The sequence below is a fragment of the Camellia sinensis genome, chromosome 13 (genome assembly GCF_055761805.1).
Source record: "Camellia sinensis isolate YWXY chromosome 13, ASM5576180v1, whole genome shotgun sequence".
Taxonomy (NCBI): Eukaryota; Viridiplantae; Streptophyta; class Magnoliopsida; order Ericales; family Theaceae; genus Camellia; species Camellia sinensis.
In genome coordinates, this window is record NC_138973.1 from 104317474 (window position 1) to 104332302 (window position 14829).

The following is a 14829-nucleotide window of genomic DNA, read 5'->3' on the forward strand; positions in this document are numbered from 1 at the left end:
GGCTCCGGAGGAGAGATAACTGGTTGCTGCAACAATTACTAGCCTCCCACCCTTCAGTGACCTTCCTGGTGATAAAACAGAGGTACCTGCCAAAAATGAACGAAAACCGATGCAAAACGAATGTTCGGGGGCCAAAACACGCAGTTCGGGGCCCCAGAAACTGCCCGTTAAACACCGAAAGTGGCGTTCGGCCACGAAGTGGGTTTCTCAGACCCCAGTGTCCCTCAAAAGGGAGAAAATAATATGTATGCCAAAAATCAGAGCAAACGGAGATGGTTAGGCGGTCCCGAACCGAGGCACACGGCCTGACGGTCCTGGAAAACCGGAAACCGGGCTCCGAAAAGGGCAAAATGGCCTACGGCCACCAAATGTAGCCTACGGACATTGAGAGATGGTCTACTAGACCTCTCCCTCCCCTCAGGAAAAGAAACCGAGAAAATCGAGTCTGGTTCGCAAACCGAGACAAGGCACAGAAGAGGGTTCGCAAGTCCGGAGGCAGGGCTCACGGCCGCAACTCTGAAGCTTCTGAACAAGCACATTATGCAACATCACCAAGCGCTCAATCGGTGACGTCTGAGTCTTAAGGTCGGTCAAAAATGGGGTGTCTACAGCAACAGCTGTTTCAATTGGCTCTGTTGGTGCAACTGGCCCCTCGGCAGAAACAGACTCAAGACAAAAACAGATAATAATTACAAAACAAAATGGTGTTCGGGACAACAACCCCAGAATCACCTGGTATTATATACAACAGGGACTGACTCGATACAATCAGACAGACCCTTAAGCAAAAAAAAGACTGACTCAAGACAAAGAGACAGACTCAAAACAAAAGACTGACTCGACATCTAAGCCAAGATTTACAAAACTCGGTTTCACCGATGCTCAAAAATGCGTGCCAGACGCTTCATCAAAAATGTACCAAATGTTGCCCGCAGGCGGTTCACTTTACATACTCGCAGTATCTGAGCCCTCGAAATCCAACAACTGAGTGGTGACGGGCTTGCCTGAGGTGGGTGGTAGGATAACCTTGTTATCAATCAAATCCTGCACTTCATGACGAAGGCGGGAACATCCATCGGTGCTGTGACCGAACTGTTGGTGGTACGCGCAGTACAAGGTAGCATCATGAGTGGCGGGGAGATTCTTCGGGAGTGGCCGGGGCTCCAAAGGCTTAAGATGCCCGTTCTTCGCCAATATTAGCAATGCCCTAGACAAAGGCATGTGGAGGTCGTGAAAGACTCTGCGCCCTCGGGGCAGGTACTTTGCAGTTTGAGGATTCTTGCCAGATGCGCTGGCGAAAGGATCAGCTGGCGCTGCCTTGGCTTTTTGAACCTTCCCCGGTGCAGGGTTGGGAACTACAGGAATTGTCTGGGCATGACGGGGCCCATCCCGGTTTTCTGCCTGGCTTGAACTGCCTTTGATTGGAGTGAGGAAAGCATCTTCCACAGCTTTGGTCACTATTGCAGATGTTTGTTGCTTGTTCATCCCTCTGGCCTTCAAAGCCTCGACTGCCCACAGCAGTTGCTCAATGGGGTCGGCGTCTATTTTTGCCTTGTCCTTTCCCTTGGCCTCGGCCTAATCAAGGGTCTGGGTTGGTGCTGGCATGTCGTAGCTATAGCCGGAAGCCACCTCTGGCTGGCTGAGCTCTATCACAATCCGCCCCAGTAGCGGGGGCTCCTGTGGTACAAAATTCCCGGCATACGGTGCCGCTGGCGGTGAAGCCAACATTCCATAGGCGAGGTCTGCCACAGACCTTTGGAGATCGCCTATCATCCCCATCAATTCAAAGGTGGTGGGCTCACGAGCCTGGTATAACTGGGGAGCCCAAACTTGGTGCACAACGGGCATCCTGGGCGGGTGTGACATACTGATGCTGGCTTCATTCTGCGGAGCGGTCCCCTGCTCCAATGCAGCCGTCATAACCACAATTTCTTCTGAACTTTGTGTCGTCATAAATCCTGCCTCAGCAAGGGGGAGACACTGACTATTCTGTTTCAACTCTGCAACTCTCTGAACTGAAAGAAAAACAGACAGCATTTCAGCCCAAACTGATCAATCACGGGTGTAGCCAAACAACTGTACCCTACTGCTGATCGCTGTTCCCAAAAATCACTATTCCCAAAATACTGAATCTGATACCCGCGGATAACTGATTCCTGATAACTGATTCTCAACAATACTGATTCTGGCGCCTTCGGGCCCGATACTCAAACTCGCAAACTGGTATATGCGTTCCTGTAGAGATACACTCTAAAAGCACATAGCAAGTAAAAGAGAGCTCAATCACCCCTATGTTGGGGTAGGGTTTCCCTGTCCTATTTTGTCAGGAGCTAGGGTTTCACTATGCACACAGCAGTTCTCAAACAACCTAATATCGGGTAAGCAGCCTGTCCTAATTTGGAATGGTCACTATGGATCCGAATATGCACTAGGTCGAATGGTCAAAAGGGGGCCCCGGTAAACCGGGGTTTGTGTTCCCATACTGTCAGAGCCCATAGCCGGTCAGCCTTATGGACATGCCTTGACAAGACAAGCCTCCGGCAAACCGTTCAGGAATGGCAGATGGCAAACACTGTGTTCCTGGGCGCACCAATGCACATGCAATGCAAAGAAACACATAAATGAAGTCAAAACAGGATATCACGAGTTCGAGTCAAACTCTCTAAAAGTTCCCCAGCAGAGTCGCCAGAAACTGTAACAGCGCCCGCGGAGGAGGCCTCGTGCTACAGTTCGGACTCGATTTGTGTCACGGTTCTTAATCTGAACCAAAGAGTCCAAATCTGGCAAATCGTTTTGAGAAACAGATTTTTGAAAAAGTAGTGCCAAACATGGACTGCTTTGCCAGATACAGAGTCGCCACCTAAATATTTTTTTTTATGGGAGAATTTAGGAAACCCTGACTCGGTGCCGAAGGCCACATGTCCGTCATCACCGGAGTTGTCTCGGCTCGGGAGCTTGGGTACGATCGGGGAAGGTCAGCTATGAGCACCCCCTTTCGCCCGGTCCGAAGACCGGCCTCTACTAACCGTGATATCCGTTTTTGAAAACTTTATATGTTCTTATTCCATTTATTAGCCTAGAATTACTATGTTATGCGCACAGCAAACAAGTATAGACTAGATTGCCTAATTTGGAAATAAACATTGCATATCCGTTTGGTTTGAAAATGCTTTGGAATTTGCTACTCGCAAGTAGGCTAAAATACGGATTTCAACGAGTTTTTCCAACTCAAACAATCCGGCCTTCACCCACAGGCATTCAAAACAGTTTAACACATAAGCATCTAGCCACATGTTAAGCATGCTGTCATGGTAACATTCACACTCATGCGATATGCTAAAGCGGAAATACTTACATAGTACTCCGTGCCAAAACAAAGAACTTGTTAGCAAACATGCATGATCCAAGTCCATGTGAAGTGCCTAATGCATCGCATACAAAATGTCGCTAAGATAGGCTCGACTAATCCTAGACATGTCATGTGAAAATGCACAATTATCACATATTCAATTTTTGAATTGAAGTACTGATGCAGTTAGCGTGATGTGCCGAGCCTAATGCATGTAATACAAATGCATGGATGCACACATGCATAGCATAAGGTATGCTAAATTAAACGTGCCCTAATACTAACCATCAAAGCGGGTAAGTAAAAGGGAAGAAAGAAGTGAGGTTGGAAGACATACACACCACCCACACACACTTATTACAGATTTGCCCTCGCTCGGAGGGACCGAATAAATATTACAAATTAATTAACTACGCAAGCTAATTAAATATTACAAATTAATTAATTAACAAATTAACTAATTTAGGAAAATAGTAAAACGTCTCGAGAAGCGCGCCGCCATGCGCAAGCTGCCTCTGTTTTCCTCCCTTTCCTCCTCTGGAGGTTGTCAAAACCTCAGGACTACATCCTTGGACAGAGGGGATCATCACCGGCTAGATGAAATTTCCATCGGCAGTGTTGTATGGCCATCGGCACAAAGTTGAAGCTGTCGGCAGAGAAAATGGTGCCGGTCGGCAGAGTATTCCTGCAGAACCTGCAACTCACAGCAACAGAGGGCAAAACAAGGCATGGCAGCACAATTCAAAGCATGTATGCACCAACCATGTCTCTTATCATTGTAATGACTCAAAGGGACATGTGCCTCGGTTCTCGGACCACCAATCACGCATTTCCATGCATGATGGCCCAAGGAACCAAGTATGCAACTTTGATTTCAAATGCATGCAAACCAATCAAACGAATTAGGCCCTATTCCCATCACCAATTCAAGGAACAAGGCATGCATGCAAAATGCAATGCAACCTAGGCATACAAGCTAGGAATGCAACATGACATGGCAAGGCACTTATGCAATCATGTAAGCATGCATATGGCAATGCAAATGGATGGCAAGATGGACTTATACATGAATTAGGCAGCTCTAATAAGGCCTAAAACAGTGGCCATTGTGCTAAAAGGGTGAGAGCTAAATGGCATGCACACACACATGCACACAAGGACCAACACTTAAGCACAAAACAAGCAACATTCAAGCACACTTGAAAGGAGGAATCATGGACTAATTAGCATGCAACATGAGCCCTAAAATTATGTTATAAAATGATGCCAAATCAAGTTATAAATCAAGCCAAAACATGCAAAGAGTAGTCCAAGTGTTCAAGGCAAATCAATAATGCATTGAACTACACTTATCATGACCAAACATGGCATGCATTAAACAACTAAAAACAGATTTTTGGGGCATCAACACAAGGCCCAAGGACCACTTAGATGGCATCTAAATGACTCCAAAACAAAGGCATGCACAAACACCAAAACATGGAGCATTGCTACACAAGCTTTCAAAGCATTAAAGAGGCATGCAAGGCAATCAAACAAGCATGGAAATGGGACTGAAATGGCATATAGAATGATCCCAAATCACCAAAACAATGCAAAGATGGCATGCTACACATGCACATACTCAAGGCCAACAAGCCCAAATACAAATGAGCTATATAATGCATGCAAAGATCAACCCAAACAACTATGGACAGAGCTAAAACATGGCAAAATAAGCACATAAACTTCACAAATGCAAGCCTAAAACATGCTCCAACAAAGGCTAACAACCTAGAACATGTTAAGGCACAAATAGGGTATTACATGGCAACTATGCTAAACATGCATGAAGTTCCAAAACCAACTTGAAATCATGTTATATCATGGATATATAAGCATGAAAAACAAACCAAATATGCTCAACACACACTCAAGCATAGGCTTCCTTAAGAGGCCAAAATATGCCCTTTTCAAGGACAACAAGGAGAGGGGGTGGCCCTCTCCTTCTTAGGACTTCAAAGCATCATCTTCACCACTGAAATCCCTCAAGATTTCAGTGGTGAAGAGACCTCAACACCAAGATCCCGGAGCTAACACAAAATGGCTCAAAATGAGGCCTTTTGAGGCCTAAGGGTGGTCAACACCCCTCAAACAACAAAACACTCTTAATAAACAATAAAGAGGGCTTAAAAATAGAACTTTTTTATGTTATACAATAATCACAAAAACAGTTCTAAGACTAGTAGAAAATTGATGCAAGAATGGGGAAAAAAAGGACTAGAATCTCACCCTTGATGCCTTCTTCAACAAAGATGCTCCAATGGCCTCCTTGAGCTTGAATCCAAGACAAAAACTTCAAAACACACTCTTTAGAACCTCAGCTCCAAGAGGAAGGTGAAACACTAGGTGTTTGTGTGCAATAGTGAGACACAAAACACCTAGTATGCAAAATGAGAGGAAAAGAGAGATAGGTTGTGTATGTCTAACCCTAACCCTAGAAAACCAGAGCTCTCCTCTATATTTTCTCTCTCAAAAATGTCTAAAAGCTCTCCTTATGCCTTAGAGAGAGCTTCTCTCTATATGCCTCTTGTAAAGCTTACAAGACAAGCTTTGCAAGAGGGAGATCCCTCCATACACGTGTATGGAGGGGAGCAAAAGCTATACAGCTGTCCAAAAATATCTGCAAAAGCAGATGAACAGCAATCGGCCGGCAAAAAATGCCATCTTGGCCAAACAAAGTGCCGACCGGCACAAAATAGTGCTGACCGGCAACAAAGAGTGCCGGCCGGCAAACTATATTGCCGGTGGCAGCAAAAACTAGCCGGTGGCATCTAGCCACTGCCGGTGATGGGTGGGGATGGTCTACAAGCCCCACATTGCCTCTCAAGGGCAAGATGCAAGTGTTTGGTGCAAAACCAGACACTAAACGGTCGAGTTCGGGGATCCTGAGGCAAGGCGCGCGAGCCGAGACCTCCGGGAACTCCAAACGAACACAAACATGGAAGATCACCGTGTGTTCAAACAGTGACGTCCAAGTCTTGAGGACGGTCAAAAATGGGGTGTCTACAGGTACCCTTGAGCCTTTGAAGGTAACTGCTTTTACATATAATTTGTGGCTTAATCAACGAGTTGTCCTTCATTCCTTCTCCACGATTGGACTGTGCCGAAACCTTTTCCCCCTTCTAATAACATGCTCAATTTGTCAAACCTCTCTCTCTCTCTTGGGGGTGGGGTTGTGGTAGTGGTGGGTTGGTAGGAAAGCCTAGCTGACACAAAGTGGTGTTTCCTTCCCTGTTTTTTCATACGACTCTCGAAGCCTGATCTATGGCATGACTAAGTGGACAACCAACAAAATAGGTGATTTCAAGTGAATGAGATTGTTATCCATATGTGATGATCTTATTAGCCCTTCAAGAACAATTTAAATTATTACCTTTAAAATTTATTTTTTAACGGAGTATGCATTGGTTTTCTCAAAATACATTATCCATTTTTTTTAGTGAATCAACTTTTCTAAAACAAGACAAGAATATACGGATCCATGTTCTCAGTTAGTAGCATTTCCTTGGTGGAATATATGTGACCAGAATAGCTTCTCTTTCTAATATATGGTGTCTTTAGTCTAGGTAACTATCAACACGAACATTTCAACAAGGTAAATTCGTTATATATTCATATCAATCCATTACTTCTCTTTCTGTGATTCTTTCTTTCTTGTCTTTTTTGTCCAATTTATTTTCTTGTATTATGTGTATGTTGCACATCTTCATATTGCGCTTAAAAAATGAACATGGGAAAATTTACGAGTAGTTTTTTGTCAGGTGTTTTGAATTCCTTAGAATTATCTATGCTCAGTGGAAGCATTGGTAACGCATGTAGGGAGGTACTGCCAACTATTCATGAAGAAGGGAGAACGTTGTCTGGTAATTCTGGCAGCAACAGTGATTCAGCAGTTTTACAAGTACTTGAAGAGAATTTATTTAAAGAAACTCATGCAACTAATTCAAATGACAGAGATAATGGTGGTAGTTTATTGATGAAGCATGTTTCATTAGCTTGAGATAATGCAGCACCAACGTCTGCGGTTTGTTTTTTTGGAGCTTGAGCACAATTATGGTTCTTTTTTTTATTATAACAATTTACTAATTCTGTCTTTGTTGAATATATGCTTCCAGGGTATGCCGAAAATGCTTTCAAACCAGAGGGGTAATAGGACTAGGTCTAAAAGTGGTGGTTGCCCACGACCCGTGGTTTTTCCTTCATATCCTTTTCATTGTAATTTTCTATGGGACTTAATTTTTCCCGTGAATGTGTTTGTTTGGGTTGGTTTTTCTTTTTCTTAATAATATACTTACTGAAAAAGCCTTAACTGTTTTGTACTCTTAAAAGGCCTGCAAATGCAAGCACAACAAAATCTGCAATGAAAGAATCAAAGATTCCCAAAATACCTGCTTCAAGGTCAGGTGCTCATTCATTTCCTAAATCCAATAAAAATAATGTGCTCAGTACAAGCCACTCAAAGCATAATCAGATTGGTCAAACAGGTATACTTCAATTTTTGCTGGTCATAGACCGTTTGTTGAATCAAATTTATTGCCTGTATCAGAAAAAAAATGGATTTGTTCAAAGAATAATCAGATTGGCTAACCAGGTTATTATTGTAACAGTATTAATTTTTAAAGGCATTGAATCTGTAATAACTTTTTTCTGAACAAAACAATGTTTATCTGCAATAAATGAAATTGATGTGTCTCTCTGTGATCTGTAACTTATTTTTTCTGCTGATATTGTTCAAAAGAGTGCAAGAATACAAGACCCCTTTAAAAATACTAAAAGTTCTTAAAATAAAGCAAAGGCTGGTTGTGATTCCTCATCTTTGTCTGCAAAATCACCACTTCAGCATCCTAGAAGGAATATGGTAAGACTCCAAAAGATCTTTTGACTGTTGGCTTAGTGAAACATCGTCATAGAATTTATGGGTTTATGTGTGGCTAACCTTTATGCTATATAAGTTTCTTTTCCATATTAATTAAAAAAAAAAAACCCCCCATGTGCTGTCTCCCATCCCTCTCTCTAAATGTGCAGCCTAACTCAACTTTAGAAGTACGCTCATCAACCAATCCACAGCCTCCACTGGTCACGAAAGCTAATTGTGGTTTAGAGGTGTTTCCAGCTACAGTACTTCCACCTACTGGATCACGTGCACCAGATGCCTGTGATTTATATTGGAAAACCGGAGTTGTCCCTCAAAATACTCACTATATTGGTGGGAACATGCGGGATACACAATTTCAAACAATTAACACTACAAGAAATGTGTGATTTAACGGCGTTTTTTTAACGACGTTTTGTTAAAGGTCACGTTTTTTATTATTTAACGACATTTTATAAACGTCGCATTTTGGTTTAAATAAAACGGTACTGTTTAGATGATAGAAGACGTTTAAAAGCGCCTTCAAATGTTATCCCCCTCTCACGCGCTCCCTCCCTCTTCAAACCCTCATTCTAAATCTGAGAAACCCTTCTTCTCACTCTCACTCTTTCAAATCTGAGAAACACAAATGTATGAATCTCGCTCGCTCACTCTCTTTAAACCCTTAAAGTGATTTCGATTTCGAAGTTCGGTGATCCAATCTCAGACTGATTTCGATTTCGTAGAGCAGAATCGATTTCAATTTCAATTTGGAAGATACAATTCAACCTTCTTTAGCTAGGTGATTTCGATTTCGAAGCTCTGTCTCTCTCTCTCTCTCTCTCTTGATTTCGAAGCTCCACCACCACCACCACCACCACCATCATCACCATCTGCATCGTCTACTAAGGTGAGCACTACTGTCTACAATCTCGATTTCGATGTCGAAGTTCTCTCTCTTTCTCTCAAGATCTTCATTACATTGATTCTTCTCCTAGGGTTTACAATCTTGAACCTCCTCTTAGGGTTTGGATCAACTCTCCTCTTGCCTGACTTGCCCCGTGCTATTTCAGGCTGTAAATTCGCTCTCTGATCTTGAAGTTCATATTTAATTATAAATTTGTTGTGGGAGATTTCAATTTGAATCCATGTGTTCATTTGATTTGAATTTGAATATGAATTTATAATTGTCAAATCTTGAAATTCAATTTGTGATGCTATGATATTGAACTTGAGTGATTGCTTCCTCATGAATTTACTTGAGTTATTGTGTACTTATCATCTCTAAGTTTATATTGCAAGGCTTCTCTGTTTTAGTATTCTGTTCCCTGTTGCTGTCCTTTTCCGATATTGAAAAACCTGAGTGAGTCCAACCATGCTTAGTGGTTGTGCTAAGACTGATTTGAGGGTTCTATTACTTGTTCATTTGAAAAAGTTCTGATGTGATTTTTCACAACACTGCCATGTATCATGCATGTGATTCCTGTAGATATTGTATTTGGGTAAGAAAATTAAATTAATAGATAGATAAAACACAAGTTTGATATATACTCTAGTTCTTGTAATTTGTTTCTCTATGCCAATTTAATCTCCTATGTTCTAATACATCAATTTTCCCTTTGATTTTTCTTAAAATTGTATCAATTTTTAGTTTAATTGATAAGTCTTTTTTAGAAACAAGACTCATACTGCAATTAAGGGGTAAACTCTCTCTAAGTTTGGTGTTCCCGGTTACATGTTATCTCATTTTTTTCCCTTCATTTTTGCTTCTTGAGTTTGTTAAATATGAGATGTTGTATATAATCTTATTGTTATGATTGATAAATAAACTATATGTAAGTGGGTATAATCAAACTTTGATTTCATGTCTAACTCCACTGTCACTACAAGAAAACTTTGATAAATAATTTCAAGTATTTTATGCATTAATCTCTTGCACTTGATTTTAGAAAAAAATGGGACAGTGGTAGTATATATTTGTCAATCTATTGAGTGATCAGTAGTTATTTATTTTTTTTAGACATTTAATTTTGCATAATTTCAGCTTTGATCTTGGTGTTTGGGTCCAGCTCCTATTGTATTTGTTTGAACCATCATTCAACTACATCAAACTCTTTGGTATACAAAACAGTGTTATTCCTTTGGTATATAAAATTAAAGAAGAAATGAATTTTATCTTGAATTTGTTGAATTGAGTTGAGATGCAAGATTATTGGTAAATTGCCACACGATCTAGTCTCTTTCACAAGAATTGTCTATTATCTTGGAAGATTAGTTTATTTCTTATTAATTGTGGTGACTCAGTACACCATTTGTTCTTACTTATTCATACAATCCTAAGAGAATATGGTTTTGGTTTTGAAGTTCAGCCTTCTCTTAGCTATATGTAATTTAGCAAATTTATGTTGGACTTCTCTTTTAGTCCTATATTATAACTCATTTTATGGCTTAAAAAGAGATATAAAATGAGGGAGTATAAGAAGTATCAATGGGGTGTATTTTAACCAAATGCATATCAGAGAATAAGTATGGTACAGGATACTTGACAACTGTTAAGTTGGTTCAGAGAGCATTCATTTTCACACATGTTTTTTAGGTCCTAGATCAAGTCAAGCCACACAAAAGCAGACAAGGGGTCCCACATATGTGCATGGTCAATGGGGTATTAGTGAAGATGGCGTTTTAAAAGTTGTTTCAAGTCGCATCTCTTGCTTCACATTTGGGAAATTAACAAAAAATTAATCAAAACTATTCCATTACAATGCCATGATTTAAAAGCTCTGTTAACTTCTTTCACAACTTGTTTTTTATTACTATATATGCATCTATGCTATTTTCAAATAAATAGCAACTTGTTTTACAATTGCGAGCATAGGGGGCAATCCCTCTTCTTGATTAGTTATGAGCAAATGAAGATATGCTGACTATATATACTTTAGCTATAATAGTCAGCTTGATCTTCATCCATAACAAATGATGGGTATGTATGCAAATTATCAGCCCATAAGAAGCTGGATCATAAGAAGCTGGATCATCTCATAAGAATGGGGCAAATGGATATATTATGAGAATGACTTTGTTTTGGATATATTTATTGAGATCGGAATGGGGCAAATGGATCATTATGAGAATGACTTTGAAGCAGATATGCTAAAAGATACCGCGGATTATTATTCTCGAAAGGCTTCAAACTGGATCTTGGAAGATTCCTGTCCAGATTATATGTTGAAAGTAAACATCTATTCATTTTCTTTTTTTCTTGTTAAGGTCAGATTTATTTGTTTGATAATCCTATATAATTTCTAGAAAATCCTTTTGTAACTCTAGGCTGAGGAGTGTTTGAAACGAGAGAAGGATAGGGTTGCTCATTACCTACATTCTAGTAGCGAGCTGAAGTTGCTTGAGGTTTGTTCTTCCTCTTGTAAAGTCATACTAAATTTCTTTCCACCCAATAATAGTTAGTCTTTTAATGGTTACTTCTTTTTTTTATTTATTTATTATGAGGCCAATTTTGAAGATATGCACTTTCGCTGTTATAATTATAGGTAATTTTGTCTTCCTATAGAAAGTTCAACATGAATTGTTGTCCGTTTATGCAACCCACTTGCTCGAGAAGGAGCACTCTGGATGTCATGCATTGCTTAGGGATGACAAGGTAGTCATTTGGACCATTTTTTTTTTATCAGACTTGGACAGTGTTATTATTCAAGCCTTCTTGCTGTTATTTCAGTTGCAATTAACTAAAGTTTATTAACATTTTTTTCCTGTTCTCTTGTAGGTAGAGGATTTATCAAGGATGTATAGGCTCTTTTCCAAAATACCTCGAGGTTTAGATCCGGTTTCTAGTATATTTAAACAGGTTTTGGTCTTTAACTTGCAGTACATTGTTCTACAAAGAATGTAGCATTGTGCCTCAGGTATTATTTGTTTCTTCCCCTTGTTTATTTTGAAGTTTGATTGGGTTTTTCTTTATGCAGCATGTTACTGTTGAAGGTACATCATTGGTTAAACAAGCGAAAGATGCAGCCAGCAATAAGAAGGTGATGTAATCTTGATTGTGTTATTTCAGATCCCATAGTCTTTGTGCAATTTGTCTTCTGAGGAGGTGCATTTCACAAGACTCATGATTGATCTGCCATTACATTGGACTTGGTTAACAAGTCATATACTCTTTTTTTTTTTTTTTTGTTGAAGGAAATTAAATTTGGATTTTAATTAAATGAATGGCAATGTACAAAATTTAGCACTACATTTGACTTTGGGGGTACAAATAATTGTTTGATGTGGTGTCATCATTGACCAAGGTTGTTCACTTAAAATTTTTCTTTCTTTTCCTTTTTTTATTTTATTTCCCCTTTTCTGGGTGGAAAGAACATATCTACTCTTGTATATGTCTTAGTGATAATCTTTTCTAATTTTATTTCTGGTTCTAATGCTAAGAAAGAAAGATGTGGTTGGTCTGCAGGAACAGGTAATGTCAAATTCTTATAGTACTTCACTTCTAGGATTTGTCAATGGATTCTTGGTATGGGAACTGACTAACCTGTGGGGCCTTCAGGTTTTTGTTAGAAAAGTTATCGAGCTTCATGACAAGTACAAGGCGTACGTAAATAACTGTTTTATGAACCATACTCTTTTCCACAAGGTTTGTATTAAACAATTGCTGCATAGTCGCGGTTTCCTTCCTATTATTCATGTATTAAAATCTCCTTTGTTTGCCTTAGGCACTCAAAGAGGCTTTTGAAGTCTTCTGTAACAAAGGTGTTGGTGGAAGCTTGAGTGCAGAACTACTAGCCACATTTTGTGATAATATTCTTAAGAAAGGTGGGAGTGAGAAATTGAGTGATGAAGCCATTGAGGAAACACTTGAGAAGGTATGCTTCTATCTTTCATAGCACTTGCTTTGACTTATTGTTGAGAATGAGATACAAACAGTTGCAATTGGATTTCTTTTTATTCTACAAGTAGTAAAGCTCCTTGCTTATATTAGTGATAAGGATCTGTTCGCTGAATTCTACCGATAATTTTATTTAATTTTTTGTTGGTTTTCAAGTGATTGCAGAATATTGTGATTCGATGATTCATAGATACTTATTTTTTGTTGCAATGACTGGCAGAAAAAAGCTTGCTCGACGCTTACTTTTTGACAAGAGTGCCAATGATGAGCATGAGAGAAGTATCCTGACAAAGCTGAAGCAGCAGTGTGGTGGTCAGTTCACATCAAAGATGGAGGGAATGGTGAGTTGTCTACAACCTGTATTAATTTGCAAGCCATGCTTTAATGTAGTTTTGGGATGCTAGCAGAAATAATTGTTTTCTTGCTTTCTTGTTTTCCAGGTCACAGATTTGACTTTGGCAAGGAAAAATCAAACTAACTTTGAAGAGTACCTCAAAACCAGTCCAGATGCAAGTCCTGGGATTGACCTGACTATTACTGTCCTAACTACTGGCTTTTGGCCTGGTTACAAGTCTTTTGACCTCAACCTCCCAGCAGAAATGGTAATGCTTGTAGATTTTTATTCACACATAGATTGAAATTTTGAAATTGTTTCTTTTAATGTGAATTTATGTCATATGCTGTGTTTCTGAACATTCCCACTAACGTCATTCTATTTATTCACTTCTGCTTTAGGTTATGTGTGTGGAAGTTTTCAGAGAATTCTATCAAAAAAAAAAAAAAAAAACAAAACAAAACACAGAAAACTTACATGGATTTATTCATTGGGTACTTGTAACCTCAATGGAAAATTTGAACCCAAAACTATGGAGCTCATTGTGACAACCTACCAGGTATTTTGTTGAAGAAACTTATTTTAATCTAATACATGGATTTATGATTCTTAACGCAGAGGTTTGAGCTTTAGCATTTCATCCATACAGGCTTCTGTGCTGTTGCTTTTTAATGCCTCAGACAGATTGAGTTATAGGAAATCATGACTCAATTAAACTTGACAGATGATGATGTTGTTAGGCTGCTCCATTCTCTTTCATGTGCAAAGTATAAGATTCTTAACAAAGAACCAAACAACAAAACAATCTCTCCAACGGATCCATATTAGTGTGCTTTCTATTCCTTTTTAATTTTTTTGGGGAAATTACACTTCTTGACCATTTTGATTTTAATTGATGTATTTAAAATCTGAATTGTTTCTATTCTTAGGTGTGCAATGCATTGTTTTTTATTTTTAATTTTGTTTTCAAGCTTAGTTTATTTATTATTTTAATAAACATCAATTTTAGTTCTTGATAATTATTTGACAGGTATTTTTTTTGTTCAACCATATTAAATTAGCACAATTTAAAAATTAAAAAAAAGGCTATGGCGACGTTTAAAAAACGTCACTATATCCTACTCCAACGGCTAGATTTTAAAATGTATAAATGTCTATGATGGTGTTTTCAAAAACGTCGCTAAATGTCCATAGTGACGTCATAATACAGCTAGGTAGGACATTTGGCGGCGTTTTTAAAAACGCCGCCTATACTAATATAACGACGTTTTTCAAACGCCATAAAGTTATAGCGATGGCTGCGTCGTCGACGTTTGGTACTAAACGTCACAAAAAGAATTAGCGACGTGTTTAGT

The 14829-nt window shown here is 39.3% G+C and overlaps 1 pseudogene across 1 annotated transcript; it reads left to right on the plus strand.

The window, feature by feature from the left end:
- Positions 1-7121: 7121 nt before the first annotated feature.
- On the plus strand, positions 7122-14539 carry LOC114280257 (cullin-1-like; annotated as a pseudogene). The gene is made up of 14 exons (XR_014347918.1): positions 7122-7356; positions 11287-11474; positions 11571-11648; positions 11809-11898; positions 12022-12102; positions 12221-12288; positions 12684-12714; positions 12802-12888; positions 12968-13121; positions 13212-13287; positions 13361-13481; positions 13581-13742; positions 13876-14033; positions 14124-14539. The product of XR_014347918.1 is annotated as a cullin-1-like (transcript).
- The last annotated feature ends 290 nt before the right edge of the window (positions 14540-14829 follow it).